The sequence below is a fragment of the Canis lupus genome, chromosome 7, assembly GCF_048164855.1.
Source record: "Canis lupus baileyi chromosome 7, mCanLup2.hap1, whole genome shotgun sequence".
NCBI classification, from domain to species: domain Eukaryota; kingdom Metazoa; phylum Chordata; class Mammalia; order Carnivora; family Canidae; genus Canis; species Canis lupus.
In genome coordinates this window covers 23,254,657-23,267,446 of record NC_132844.1, presented here as the reverse complement: position 1 = coordinate 23,267,446, position 12,790 = coordinate 23,254,657, and the positions used below count along the sequence as shown (strand labels likewise).

The 12,790-nt window shown below is 39.3% G+C and overlaps 1 protein-coding gene across 6 annotated transcripts in view; it reads right to left on the bottom strand.

Moving 5' to 3' along the window:
• Positions 1-12,790, bottom strand: part of BACH2 (BTB domain and CNC homolog 2) — a 359,456-nt gene that overhangs the window by 211,192 nt on the left and 135,474 nt on the right. The window lies entirely within an intron of this gene.

Sequence of the window (12,790 nt, the reverse complement as noted above, 5' to 3'; positions counted from 1 at the left end):
TTAACGAGGTAAGTCATGAAATCTTCCTTCTTGGAAGTCTTTAAAAGTAAGATAGAATCGCGGCACCTGGGTGGCTCAGTCAGTTAAGTATCTGCCTTTGGCTCAGGTCAAATGATCTTTGGGTACTGGGATGGAGGCCAGCATCAGGGTTCTTGCTCAGCGGGGTACCTGCTTCTCCCACTTCCTCTGGCTGCTGCTCCCCCTGCTTGTGCTCTCTCTCACTCCCTCTCTCTCTGTTTCAAATGAATAAATAAAATATTTAAAAAAATATGGAACTTATTCAATATATTTATCATTAAGTATGCCCCTATAAAAAAATGGAAGAATTAGTTTCAATATTCTCTGAATGACAGGTATATTGATTAAGGGTATATATAAGATAATATAATGTTCTGAAGCATGGACGTTCAGGTAAAATACTGGTATCAATTCATAATCAAGACATGAATCATATAAAGAAATAATTTCTGGTTTTAATCTCCATTTCCTCATGGGACTTTATGGCAAGCCATTTTATCTCTAAGGTAAAGATTCTTTGCCAAATAAATAGGAATAATCCTAATTATAAGGATTAGGATTAGTCTTCAAAATAAATTATGTAAGATCTTGTTGGGTAAGTTATATCTAAATAAATAAGCTGTAGGGATATGATTCCTACAATTTAAGGTTATTTCAATGCTATATCCTCATTTTATTGTCCTGAAGTAAATTATTCTATATATATATATATATATATATATATATATATATATAGAGAGAGAGAGAGAGAGAGAGAGAGAGAGAGAACAATGTTTATTATACTGGTAACAATTAGAAAAGAAGTACTAATAGATAAATTTTAGATTATGGCAATTAAAGGAAAAGCAACCTGACACAGGGTTTACCTTTAAAATCCAAGTGCTATAATATATTTATACCAATCTCTTTCCATGTTGATATTCTTACTGTGGAACTTTATTATTATACCACAGATAAATCATTTCATTAAAAAAAATTTTTTTTTAAGATTTATTTCAGAGAGAGACTGCATATGTGCAAGAGAGCACGTGTGAGCAGGGGAAGAGATAGAGGAGAGTGTGAGAAGCAGCCACCCCTCTGAGTGTGGAGCCCAATGCAGGGTTTGATCTCACAGCCCTGAGATCATGACCTGAGCTGAAACCAAGAGTCAGATGCTTAACCAACCAACTGAACCACTCAGGTGCGCCTGAATCTATCATTTCAAAATTCCCAGGCACGAGGCTTGAGCAAAGGAAAACTAACACTCCCTTCATGTTATGGAATTTAGGGAAAATAATGCTTTCTTAGCCACTGGAATATATTTTCCTCCTCAAGGTTGACAACTTTGGAAAAATCATGGTACAGACTACGCAATTTATGTTTAAAGTATTGTAACTGCTTTTGTGTTATGATTCATACTATGAGAAAATTCTCTTTTTTTTTTTTCTGCCTGGATATTGATCTATTTTGATTGTGGTCATTGAATGTTATACAGCCTAAAAAGAACATATAATTCCATTCTCTGTCTCTTTCAAAATAGAGACTTTGGGCTACAACATGTTTTTCCCAACAGCCCACCTCCTCACTCAGAAATGCCAATACAAAAGCAGTATTTCAGGTGGGAGTGCGGGAGGAAATAACCAGAGCTATTTGCAGAGTACAATCACAGGTTCCAGTGGTAGAAATGTGTGACAAGTTGGGAGAATGTGAGTTATAAAGCATACAGGGGAGAAACAATGAAATGAATAAAATGAACTCATGGAGGACAATTAGATAAGGAAGTAGAAGAGCCCAACCATGTTGAAAAGATCAACTTTCAAGAGAAGGACGGTAAATCATGTCTTTAAGAACATTAGAACATTAATGTGGAAGCAATGTTGAAGGTCATTTGGAGACTAATCTCCCTTTACAAATGAGGAAATGGGCCTAATGAGAGTATGTGACTTTCTCAAGGTCACCCTATCCCAGGAAGAGAAAGGTGCACTGCACAATTCAGAATAATGAGTGGCAATTTCAGAGCCTGAAGACCTTGCAGTGAGCCAGGGTAGCTGCCCATCCACTCTGGAGGATCTTCTCTCCAAGCGCCCTAGCCCTTCTCCTATGGATCACCACATTTTGAATCTAGTGAGTGATGGGGAATGATAGGTGAAGAAGGAAAGGACATCTGTCAACACTTAGAATGTATTCATTCTGATGGTCCTAGCTCCAGCTACCTTTCGAATAGCACCATCCTACTTCTGGACAGGAGGCAAAATGAGTGTTATTTTTACATAGTTCTGGCCCTTGAAGAGAGACCCACTGAGAGCCTTTAGTCTAGAGGCTCAGACAATGGGAAGAGCCATGCCACTTCCTCCCAAGGGTCAGGTACTTCAAGGAGAAAAAAAAGGCAGCATACAGAAAAAGGGAGGACAGAAGAGTCAGCGAAGGAAAGGGTATATACATTCAAAAATTCCAGAACTTGGAGGAGGCTCATCTACACACAGCAGACACAGGGCAAGGGGGCACTGTATAAGGAGATCATACATACAATGCTATTCTGGAAAGCGTTGTCTGTGAACTGTAATTTATATAGATATAATAAACTCCATGCCTAAGACACAAAAGCCCCAAACAGCCACTACCAAAACACAAAACACGTGTTTAAAGAGGAAAATTACCCACAACATTAGGTTTTTCCACATGGCTGGACCAGGAGGTTTGCAAAATCCATCACTGTTATGGGCTGGAAAGCCAACTTGGGGAGCCCTCTTACTACTTTTAAAGGGAAACATTTTGGATGAACCTCTTGGTCTTAGAAGAAAGACAGTTATATTTAACTATAAACACATGGCAGTAGGTGTCAGAGATATGCTCCATTTGAAGACTATATAAAATAAATACTATTTTTGGAAAAGGAAACTACACTAAGAATAGATAACCTGAGAATGCCAGACAAGGGCTAGTGCACCTTGCCATGCTTTCTCAAGCATTTAGCACTTAGATTTAGCCTTCAGCTGAACTACACTCACTTCAACCATCTTTAATTTATGCAGATGATTCATCTCCAATATTAAATCATTACAACACTGTAACAACAACAGACTAGAAATACAGGAGGCCTGCTCTGACCACCTAACTTAAAACTGCAACCTCTCCCTCTCCCCAAACTGACATTCCTCTTACCCTGCTCTCCTTTTTTCTTCTTTTTAAAGCAACTTTCACCTTCTAACATACTATAATTTGCTTACTTGTTCAGTGCTTATTTTGTGTTCTCCCCCAATAGGATATAAGCTCCAAGAGGAAGGAACTTTTGTATGCTTTGCTCACAGAGGTAGCCCAGGCACCCAGAACAGTGTGTGGCACACTCCAGGTGTGCAAAAATGCTGGTGGACAAATCAGAAAGAGACATGGATGAGGTGTCAGTACCATATAAAGCCCTTTTCTCAGATAACAATGAAGTGCCTCACTGGTAACTGAAAAGAGTATATATTTTTCAATAGAAATCACCAAAGTTAAAAAAAATTTCAAATTCAGAGGTTGGTGGGGCAGTTCTGCTATCAGAAGGAGGTGATTCACTCCAAAGGTTTCAGGGGAACTGATTTCAGCATGTGTGGGTCCAGGCATCTCTATGGTGTACAGAGGGAAACTGAGGTAAGTACTGAGCAGTAGGAAAAGATGCCTCACAAGGGTTTGTCTTTGGTAGCTTTATAACATTAATATGTTTGCATGTGTCCCTTCCCTGGGCCTAAGAAATGCTTTCACTGTATCTCACTCTACTTTGTTTTCTGATCCGTGGAGAGTGTGTCACTTGCCCAGGGTGGTGGTCCAAAGTGGATCATACATAGCTTGGAATAAGAAAGCAAGTACAAATTCTGTGCTTTTTTTCACATGGCATGGCTGAAAGTATCACTCTCCAAGACTGTTTAACTAGCTACCCACCTCCTGTGGTTTATTACCAGGGGAGCATTTTAGAGAAAGGAGTGATTGCCTGGTCTTCACTGCCAAAGTGATCTAGAGAAAGAAGTGACTGCCTGGTCTTCACTGCCAAAGTGCCCGGAGATCAAGTAAATAATGAGAGAACTCCGAAGTCTCTGGTACCAAACAAGCAGGCACTTCAGAGGGTATTTATTTCAGATCCTGCATTTCCTATGTTATGGAGGAGGTCTATGAAAAAAAGGCAGCAGACACAAAGCCTAGATTTACAGGGATCATTCAAAGTTCTGTCTGCGCAAAAAAAATGCTAAGAAACAAACCAAACTCCCCTCTTATATAGAAACTATTCCACAACCATGGAGGAGGGATCTACACCACAACTCACCAAAATGCAGACAAGACAGAGAATGTGTGGAGTGGGCAGGTCTTGAGAATTTTATCCCCACACAAAGAGAAATTGTACAGTATCCAGAGAGAAGAGATGAGTATGGTAGCTGAGGAGCATTAGCAACCAAAGGGGATGAATCAGCTCAGCGTCTGAAAACACCTACAGGTTCTGTCAAACCTGCCCGCAGTCTTCAAGAGCTTCAAGGCTCACAAACAGGAAATTGCTGGGTATGACTTAATCTGACTCTCAACCTCCTCAGAGAAGAGCTCGCCCCAAAAAGTTATGAACAAAGTGCGGAGCCAAAAGGTGAGAGGTGAAGAAGAATGTGAGCTCAAGTTCAGAGGATGGGGGCATTTAGTAGAAGGAAATAATTTTCAAAACATATAGCAGTTCCTTGGGATTTCAGCATTGGGTTCAATACTGGTCAACATCTCTACCAGCAGTCCAATGGTTTATAGAAATGAAGAGAGTGAAAACTGAATTACAATGGGACTTGTGAAGATGTGAGATGAAGTCATTCATTTATTCATGTGTTCATTCGTTCATGACATTCTGTTTCAGGACATCTTCAGGAACAGAAAACTGAATTGACTTGAACAAATAAGAGGATTTATTAGCTTATACAACCGAGTTGCCTGGAGGTAGAACCGTCCCAGGACTGGTTTATTTATAGCACCTCGGCAACATCATTAAGGACCCATTCTCTCCATCTTTGTATTTTGATTTGCTTAGACTAACCAAAAATTCACCCTCTGGATCAAGAACTGGGGTTGAGGCTTGGGCCAGCTGCCGAGAGCAGCCAGAAGCAAGTAAATACTTCAGCCAAAACAGAGTTGTGCTAAAAAGAGAGGGGCTAATGGCCACTGGTGGGTGGGGGGTGGGCAGAGATATCCGTGGATGTTCACTCAACAATATTCACTGAGGATCTCGTACGTCCATTCCTGTACTGGTCACTGGAAACATGGAAAAGAGGCATTACGTGCTCCTAGGAATTTAGAGATTAGTGGATGAGACAGACATTAATGAAATAACCACAAAAATAATGATGAAGCATCAACTGCCCTAAGTGCTCTGCTGAGAAGGTGTGTGGTGCCATGAAAGCATAACAGGGGGCTCTGGTTAATGGGGTGGGGGGAAAGCCCTGAAAAAGGGACCCTGGAGCTGTTGTGATGGGGGATTGAGAAACATTTCAGACCGAGGGAGCAAATGGAATGGTCAAGCGAAAGGAGGGAATAGGGCGCATCCAAAAACCATCCCTCGATGGAGAACACACAGGGAGGATAGGCAGGAAGCAGGAGGAAGGTGAAGAGGTTCATGGCAGCCAGACTCTACGAGTTATAGACAATGGAAGGAAATATTAACAAATTCATATTTTTGGGGCAGCCCCGGTGGCTCAGTGGTTTAGCACCACCTTCAGCCCAGGGCCTGATCCTGGAGACCTGGGAGTCCCATGTCAGGCTCCCTGCATGGAGCCTGCTTCTCCCTCTGCCTGTGTCTCTGCCTCTCTCTTTCTCTCTGTGTCTCCCATGAATAAATAAATAAAATCTTTAAAAAAAAATTCATAATTTTAAACTTTCAAAATCTTAGACCTTTTGTTCACATCAAGTTTGACCCAAAAGGGGGCTTTTAAAGTGTCTGAGTGCACAGAGGCTCTGAGAATGTCAAATGGCCATTCCCTCTCCTTTCAAAATGAATACCTTTGGTCACTTCACATAAGAGTATACCCCAGGAAGAAAGGCTGGGCGTGGGGCTGGGGAGGTGAGGCACGGGCAAGCCTGGAACCTGGGTTGTAAGTGGAAACCACATAGTTGTACCTGATTGGGAAAGGAAAGAATTCATGAAAGACGCTGGGCGAGGTAAAGGATGTAGAGGGGCCCTATGACTCTGAGACGTGGTTGAATGGGATTGAGGACCTGGACAGAGGTTCCTGGGGTATGGTAACAAGACAGGGTGCTTGAGCTAGAGGGTGCAGGAAGACATGGAAGCACAGTGAATGGAGGGACCCCGCTGAGGGGCAATCTTACCCTGGCCCCGGCCTCACACCTTTGGAAAGGTAACAAGAGTGAGACTGCAAAATTCAGTCTATTTCTGTGCTTTCTGGGGTGTGCTTGCTTACTTATCAAGAGATTAGACAGAAATTACTCAAGGTAAAGTGCCACAGAATCCTCTCTCAGCAAATGAAAATATGCTTGAGGAATAAACACCACCACCACTTCCTTATGGGGCCAAAAAATATTACCTCTTTCTCTGGTTTCTAATCACCATAAGCTAACTCATAATCTCTCAATGGTTGAGTATAAATGGTCTAATTAGCCATCTTTTGCCCTTCAAATACTTAAGAATTTCCATGGTGACTAACCATGCATTTCTTCTACCACATGGATAAGCATGTAACTAAAAGGATTCTTGTCCTCCAAAGCAGACATTTAAAGTGTGACAAAGTCATTTCAGAGAAACTTGGCCCTTTTGAAATGAGGTAACTAATTACCCGGTGAAAAGGCAGTCTTTTCCCACTGAGAAATCAGCTATGTGGTCTAGTAGAATGAAAAGCATGGACCATGGCAAATCAGGTCTGCAAAAACAGTAAACAAAACAAGCCACAGAACAATTAACACATGTGGAAAACGCAAAACAGCACCAGCCACACAGTTGATTTGATTTTAAGAAAACTGAATCTGTGTTTCAGAAAGAAAAAAAAAAAGGTGAAAATACACAAAAGTATAAGAAACAAAATACCCTAAAAGCACAGACAACTAAAAGCTAAGTAAAACTCATACACACCAACCTCACAGACTACACAAATTACTTTGTCTGAATTACCTACAAACTTAGGAAATGGCCCTATGCATGGATTTTATCATTCAGGAATATAGCCCGTGTCTCTTCCAGAATCCCACTGCTAACAAACACAAAGCGGTGAACCATGGAGACGGTCTTCCTTTCAAAATAGGGACATAACCTATTTTCTCTAGATCAGATGTAGCTGTAACGGAGAGCCTATACATACTGTAGTAACACAGAGAAAAGGAAATGGATGGTGAAAGCAAATTTAATCCAGTGAGCTAGCAACATTATAATGTACAAATCTGCAAAGGGGATAGAGGTGGAGACAGACAGAAGACACACACACAGTGGCTACTTTGTTCCTTTTCAGTTTTATCAAATTGCCTTATATATTGTCACTTTTGCCCTAAGAATCATGAAAAAAATTGACAATAAAAGGTTATCCGAATGGAACATTGGTCTTTGGTTAAGTGTCTGGCACAAAAAGAATCAATTTTTTTTCAACGAGCCTTCAAACAAAGTGTACGTGCTCTTGACATCTGCAGATGAGCTACAGTTTCCTCTTCTTCAAAACTCAAAGCTTCTCTAAATTAAACAGAAGCTTGTTTTTGGTATCTGTAAAATATATGTGGATAAAATTCAAAGTTTTAGAAAAGGAGTTGCCATAGAAACACACAACTCCCTAAAAGAGCAATCCGTTGCCTCTTAAGGCAGCCCGTCATCATAGATATTTATTCAGGGCTGCAGACAATGCATAAAGGACAGTCAGAATGCACACACTGGACAAATACACAAATTAAATAAGTCAAGCAATTTAAGTGGGGGATGATGAGCCCATCTGTACGAGTGTGGTGTGGGGACGTATCATGTGAGCTGAACCCTGTGGTACAGCTGAAATGCAGCCATCGTACAAAGATTTATTTAAAACATAATTCTGCAACAATCTGGGCATTGCACCCAGTTATCATTATGGACTGTTTTCTGTGAATTCTTTTAAAATGTGGATGTAAGTACTAGAAGCAGCACTTACAAAAATAGCCTTATTTTTACTAGCAGAGTAGACTCAAGCTAAAAATAAATTAAATGGGAATTTTGTACTGTAGACTTTTCAAAAACATAGTGTCAGTATACCTAGACAAACACCACCTCTTTATTAGAAGCTTTTGTGCACATTCCAAAAAGGTCACCCGATTTCCAGCCAGATTACAGTTCTTCAGACTTGCTCTCTCTTGAGACAAAGGAACTTCATGGAGATAAAATCTAAGTTGGGGTCTTGAATCAAACCACTTACTGATCCTGAGAGAAAGATTTCTGTTCTCAGGCTTTCACCAGAAGAAGCCAAATTATCACACAGCCCTTTGACATTAGGATGGTCCTAGCTGGGAGGAAACAAAATAAGTATCTTTGAAGGTCTGTGTCCCCAAAAAACTTGCAATGAAAGTTTGGGATTAAAAAAATTAAAGCCAGGTTAAGTCATGATTTGTATGAAAATGTGATCTTTTGTGCAGTTGTATTTATGTGTGATCAGTACTAATGATTTTCAAATCATATCAATAGCCTCAGTTACATTTTTTCTAAGGAAACATAAGCATTTCATAAACGTTAACTATTTAATGCTTGGTAGGTAACATGACTACTGTTAATCAAATCTTACAAATGGAAAGACTGTTACCACCACTCACGATTTGCCCCAAGCACAGATGACCAACTTCTGAATTTATTTTCAATAAATATAAACAATAAAGTGCACATGTGCTTATTTAGAAAGAATCATGATTAGCATAGTTATTCAACTGATTAAAAAGTCATCCAAGGGCTGACTCAAAAATCAATCAAGTTAAATCTAGGTAACATTGGCATTATTCCAAAAGAAAGAAAAGACTGAGAATGTTTAAAATCTATCTCACTCTTCAACTGCTAGAAGTAACAGATCAAAGTCCAGTAATGGTTAGTGGACCAGAGTGCCAACCACAGACATGATGGATCCCTCTGGAACCATTTGAAGGCATTGTGCAACTAGGCTATGGTAACAATCGACACCTGGATGATGGTTACAGGTCTGAAAATGTATACTGGAAGAAGTGAAGTATCTGGCCAGATAAATTTTCTCTACTTGGATTTCACTGTATGAGTACTCTAACTTCTACTCATCCTTTAAGATTCAGACCAACCAGAAGTTCCTTAGGGAAGCTTCTCTGAGCCTGGGGCTCAGCACAGGGACTCTGCTCCAAAAGATTTCCTGAATCCCCACTACAGCAGTGCCTCATTAATTTTCAGACACTAGCTTTCTCAAAACCTTCCTGATTCAATCACAAACTTCGTAAGGCTGGTGACCATATCTGTTCTGTTCACCTCGGGAGCCCAGAACTAGTGAAACTCAATAAATGTTTGCTGAATAAATGAATGAGGGGAGCACGGATTTATTTAAGTTACTGATGCTCTTATCTCTTAGAAGGTTTATTAATTTGGTGGAGACCTGATAAAAATGGTGTGGGTTAAAAGAAATAATGTTCCTCGTTATCTCAAAAAATTCAGAGACCAGAGATATGTCCATTAATATGGATTTTCATTTCCTTAGGACAAGAAAGCAAAGAATGATCATGGAATGCTGTACTTAAAACCTGGAGGGTTGAGGAGCTAGCCACACATCACTGATGCTGCCCATTCTTTTATTTTGAAGGAACACTCCTCTGTAAACGTGTCCAGTGCTCTGAAAACAGATCTGTAGTTGTTTTTAAGAAAATAATAAAAGATCACCATGATAGTTAAGTAAAAAACACTGATATGGCTTCCAAATTCTCCTAAGTTCCTGAAAAGCTTATTTTTCTTAAGTACACCAGTCACAAATAAAGGCCAGCAAGTCACCTCTTTCTTAATACAATCAAGATCTCTAAAGATGACATACATACACACCAGGCTTCGGAAGAATTCTCTAGTGGGAATTTAAAAGGAAGTATCTGGTGGCAGTAGAGTCACATGGAGACTTCCAACAGATATTCTCCAACTACAAAAGAAGGAAAAGGCTTCCATGCTGCAATTGTTTGATAAACATACCACAGCGGCCTTTTTACTTCTTCTGATATAAGTGAAAATGGCTTTTTAGTGCTATATATCAAAGGCAACAGGTAAAGGCAATGAAGTGATGAGTATTTACAATACTGATTTAATTTCCTCTACCAAAATGTCTGAGATTTTCTGCTTTTAGCAGGATCATCTTGCTTAATATCTTGTCTAATTTTTACTTCAATTTTGAAAAGAGGAAAGTGTGAATGCCTGAAAGAATCCATCTACCTTTTCAGAATCAGTTAAGCACCACTTTTTAAAACAGCTTTAATCTAGAGTGCTGTTTTAATAAGACTGTTTGTGAAATTATAAAATTGAGGGACGCCTAGGTGGCTCAGTCAGTTAAGCATCTGCCTTTGGCTCAGGTCATGATCCCAGAATCCTGGGACGCAGCCCTGCATTGGGCTCCCTGTGCAGTGGCAAGTCGGCTTCTCCCTCTCCCTCTGTGCACTCTCTCTCTCAAATAAATAAATAATCTTTAAAAAATTATAAAATTGAGTTGCTTAAAAATTTTATAAATCAAGGTCAAAGGTATCTGCATTTAAAAAAATATACTACAGTCACATACAGAAAGAAATACATATTACCTAATGTAATATACAATACATAATTATATGTGAAATTACAAAAGAAATCTTAGCCATTCACGATAACTCAGGAATGAGCTTCCATTCAGCTTAGTTTCCCAGAGAGCTGATGGGTTCCAGAGTCTTCTTAAAAATAGAAATATTTCCAAAACATACCATGTATCTTTGACTGTCTATGATCAGAACCTCAGCACATAATATACCTTTTTTTCTTGATAACTTACACTTGAAAATACCAGCTCATATGTATAAATGGAATGTAGTTCAAAATGTGATACATATGTGATCACAGATGAAAATATGCACTGAGGACCATGGAAAAGAAAACACTCCAGTTGACTCTCAAATCTGTGCTCTCAAAAAAATTCTGATGTCAACTTCTATTTTGATCATCTGTCTCTTCTCACAGGGGTAGGGTGAAAGCTACGCAGTGTAGAATGACTTTCTAGGGGAGCACAGTGTTGTTTTAAAACTAGTTAGTGGGGGAATCCCTGGGTGGCTCAGCGGTTAGCGCCTGCCTTTGGCCCAGGGCACGATCCTGGGGTTCTGGGATCGAATGCAGCGTCGGGCTCCCGGCATGGAGCCTGCTTCTCCTTCTGCCTGTGTCTCTGCCTCTCTCTCTCTCTATGTCTATCATGAATAAATAAATAAAATCTTAAAAAAAGAAAAACTAGTTAGTGACCAAAGGCTAGAGAAGTTTCCTGACAAATGATTTTCCTGTTCCCTAAGTGGGTATCTGCTTCAGTGTTGCTATCAGCTACCTGTGACTTAGCTGGAGCTTCAGCCTGTAGAAGCTCCCAAGAGCTCGGGGCCAGGATATACTTCCCCAGCTTTCTCATTGGCACTTAAATTTACTTGACGATTGGGGGAGAGGAACACTTTTGACCAATTCACAAGGGTGGGGAGTTCTCCAATGTTTCACTTTTTTTTTTTTTTTGCTGAGATATTCTTACAAACTGTTCTTAGAATGAAATTAGCAAAATCTCTTTGAAAGGATAATTTGGTGCACTTTCTGGACATCAAAGCATAAGAAAGTATATATTCTTTGGCCCACCAAATTGCTTTCTAGGAATCTAGCCTAAGGAAAACATTGGGTATGTAAACAAAGAGGGTGTGCAAAGAGGTTGACAGTACCACTGATTACAAAAATAAAGTTTTGCTAAACTTCTAGCAATCTGGGGAACTGGTTAATAAAATAATAGAGTCAAACAACAGGAAACTATCCTGCCATTAAAAATGTAAAATAATGATGCAGACCTACATTAATTAAAACACAAAGATTTCCACTATATATTAAGTGAAAAATAAAAGGTTTCAAAAATACATATGGTATACATAGGAAAAATTCTGGAAAGATATATATTAGAGGTTCCCAAACAATTCTGGAAGCTATTACAGTCTCAGTAATTTTTTTTGACAGTGCCTCCAGGCCAAAACAAATTTCTAACAGTGTTGTCTGTTAAGTAGTTAGGTCCAAACAACTTAAGTATTTATGTCGTAATGACTTAGTAGCTATTTAAAAAAAAAATGACACACATAAATTAGAAGAAAAATACTATTTTTTCCTTCTTAAATCACCTCTTAATAATTTATTAATAGAATGTGTGCACCTGTTGGGTAATGCGTAACTTCAGATCTTGGAATCAGATTGAACCCCATTTCCCTCATTTCCTGTTTCATGTTGGTTTTCACATCATACTCACTTTTTATCATTAAAAACTTAGCAACCATTGGAAACCCGCTTTTGCAAAGATACTATGTCATCAAAAGGAATGTAGTATGATCTTAATGTTGAAACTGCGAATTACCTCTAATGGTGTTGGACAGATGTCTTTCCCTTGATGGAAAATAACCTGTGGCAACCTCATAAATTTGCTGTGGTGCCCCAGAGCACCTTGGCACACAGCTTGGGAACTGCAGATATATAACAATATTAACAGCTGCTTTCTCTCAGGTTACGGGTGATCTAAAAAAAAAAAAAGGATTTTCTGAACCTTTTCCCAATAAACATCTGTTACTTTTTACAATGAGAAAAACCATTAAAGTGATTTACATATTT